The sequence below is a fragment of the Girardinichthys multiradiatus genome, chromosome 21 (assembly GCF_021462225.1).
Source record: "Girardinichthys multiradiatus isolate DD_20200921_A chromosome 21, DD_fGirMul_XY1, whole genome shotgun sequence".
Classification (NCBI taxonomy): Eukaryota; Metazoa; Chordata; class Actinopteri; order Cyprinodontiformes; family Goodeidae; genus Girardinichthys; species Girardinichthys multiradiatus.
In genome coordinates this window covers 3,810,047-3,812,983 of record NC_061813.1, presented here as the reverse complement: position 1 = coordinate 3,812,983, position 2,937 = coordinate 3,810,047, and positions in this window count along the sequence as shown.

Sequence of the window (2,937 nt, the reverse complement as noted above, 5' to 3'; positions counted from 1 at the left end):
TGTGCCCTTTGGGGATTCTCCATTTATACCCAATTATGACACTCACCTGTTTCCAATATCTGTTCACCTGTAAAATGTTCCAGACATGTGTTGTTTGAGCATTCTTCAACTTTCCCAGTCTTTTGTTGCCCTGTTACAGCTTTTTTGGAGCATGATGCAAGCATCAAATTCAAAATGAGTGACTATTTGCAAAAATACAATAAAGTTTATCAGTTTTAACATTAAACATTTCTTGTCTGTGTAATGTATTCAATAGCATATAGATGTAACAAGAGTTGCAAATAATTGTATTCTGTTTTTATTTCTGTTTCATTGAGAAATATCTCAGCTTAGCTTTTCAGTATCAGGACAGAACTTTTGTAGGAAACAACAATGAATCAAAATTAAAATAAGATAAAACAAATCTAATCTTTTCTAGTTAACCTCTGAAGTGGGCTGCAAATCTTCATGTGTTCATGAATACATGAAAACTGGGGTAGCTTCTTTTGGTTAGTCTTTCACAAGCTAAGAAGATTGCATTATGTTTTTTTCAGATATTAATTTTGATATATGCTTGCTTGACTGCTTGATTCTAAATAGAAGAGTAATAATATTGCAGTTTGAAACTTGTGGGTTCAATTCCAGTTCCCTCCTGCCACATACTGATGTGCCCCTGGGCACTTAACCTAAAGTTGCCTACCAATCTGCGTATCGATGTGTGCATGTTTTTGACTGCGATTGGGCGAATGTGGCTCTAGTCTAAGGTGCTTTGAATGTTTGGTATGACTGGTGTGGGCACCATAACAGGGCACCATGAAGGACACAATGGAATGCCAGAATCGGTTTGAGGTCTAAACGAACTCCTCCTTCATAAGGTTGGAGTTGCTGGTGACAGACGTGGATAATTTCTTTGTTGAACTTGCAAATCACATGCACATTTTTGCCTTTAACTTCAGTGAATGTGAAACATTGTCTATACTTCCAACTTTTAAATGCTGTCTTTGAATTTACAAGACTCCACATCCATTTACTTTGTCTGTGTGGCGTAAACCCGCCTACCTGATGCCTTCTCAGTCAATCGGTGTCACGTATGCCGCTATTTGTCCGTGCTCCCCTCCCCCACTCCCCCACCTCCTGCTTTTTCCTTGAAGAGCTTTAAAAAACACTCACAGCAGCTGCTGGAGAAAAGCAAGTAATTACTTAGATTACTCCGTTACTGAGTAACGTAGTTACAGAGTAAAGTAATGCAGTTACTAACACCGTTATTTTGTAACGCCGTTACTCCCAACATTGCTCAAGAGTCCTACAAGCCAACCAGGACTGTCAGGACACTTACTGCAGGTATCCACCACCTGGTTCAGGGATTGGGGCCGCATCAAGCACTGCAGATCTTGTGGCCACAGCTGCAAGAGGCAACGTCAACAATAGAGGTGAAGAGCAGTCTTTAATGGAGACTTTATGTCTCCCACCTCCCCAGGAATCTGGTCAAAACTTGCCTGGAGGTGGGAGTTGACTACATGCCTGTCCAAAGGCTCCCCCAGATGTTCCCGGCAGACCCTCATTATACACTTGGGCCTGCCAAGTCTGTCTGGCTTCCTCCTCTCCCAGCGGATTCAACTTAGCACCAGGTGATCAGTGGACAGCTCAGCCCTTCTCTTAACCTGAGTGTCCAAGACTTGCAGCTAAAGGTCCAAAGACTACAAAGGACCTCCTGTCTAGGGTGTTTTGGTGCCACATGCACTATTGAAAACCTTATGCTTGAACAGAAGTCCATTAACATTATGGCACAGAAGTCTAATAACGAAAGACTACCTGGGTTCAGGATTGGGGAGGCGATTCCACCCAATCACATCCCTCCGGGTGTCACTGTTGTTTCCCACGTGGAAATTGAAGTCCCCCAAAAAGGGGCACTGTCCAGCATCCACGACAGAGTACTTGGCCAATAGGGCGAGGTATTCCACACTGCCGCTTGCCCCACAGGCCAGGAAAAACTGGATAAAAGGAGATCGAATCATTGAGGTCTACACCTTTGACCACTGCCTGATCCTCTTAGCACCGGTCCCTCAGGGTTCCCCCAGAAGGTGGAGGGCCCTGTAGGGGATGGCCAGCCGTCTCTCGCTCAGGTTTGGCCAGGCCAGGTCCCACAAGGTACAACCCAGCCACCAGGCGCTTGCCAACAAGTCCTGACCCCAGGCCCGGCTCCAGGGTGGGACCCCGGCTTTGCTGTACCAAGCAAAGCCATGTGCCTCATTGTACTAGTCCTCATGAACCCTTCTGAACCACTCTTTGTCTGACTCGTCACCCAAAGCCTGTAGTCATGGGAGACTCTACCAGGGCCATAAAAGCCCTGGACAACATAGCCTCTAGGATCATTCAAGCACTCAAACCCTTCCACCACCTTAAGGTGGCAGTTCAAGGAGGGGATTGATAAAAATATATATTTTGTAAAATATTTTAAAAAATTGGTGTTAGGGTTTGATTGTTTATCACTCATGTCTGCCTTTCCCACCTTGCATGTCACAGGAAGGGAGACGGGGACAAGAGCGAGTTATGCTTTTATGCTTTTATTAGCAGCATCAGGGGGCTATTCGTACCAGGTCCCCACTTCCCACTTCCTCTGTTTGTTTATAATCAAGACAAATAAACCCTAACCTTTCTGACCCCACACACACACACACACACACACACACACTCTCTTGTTTTGCTATATGTAGTGAGGACCATGTGTTGACTCCCATTGATTTCCATTGATTTTCAGTCATTTTCAACCCTTTCTATGCCCTAACCCTGACAATAACCCTAAACCTAACTATTACCAGTTCATGCCTAACCCTAACCTTAACCTAAAGTCAATTCACACCTTAGTCCCAAACCTAACCGTTACCAAAATAGGTCGTGAGGACCAGCAAAATGTCCTCACTTTGGTACAAACGGTCCTCAATTTGATGGTGAAATCGG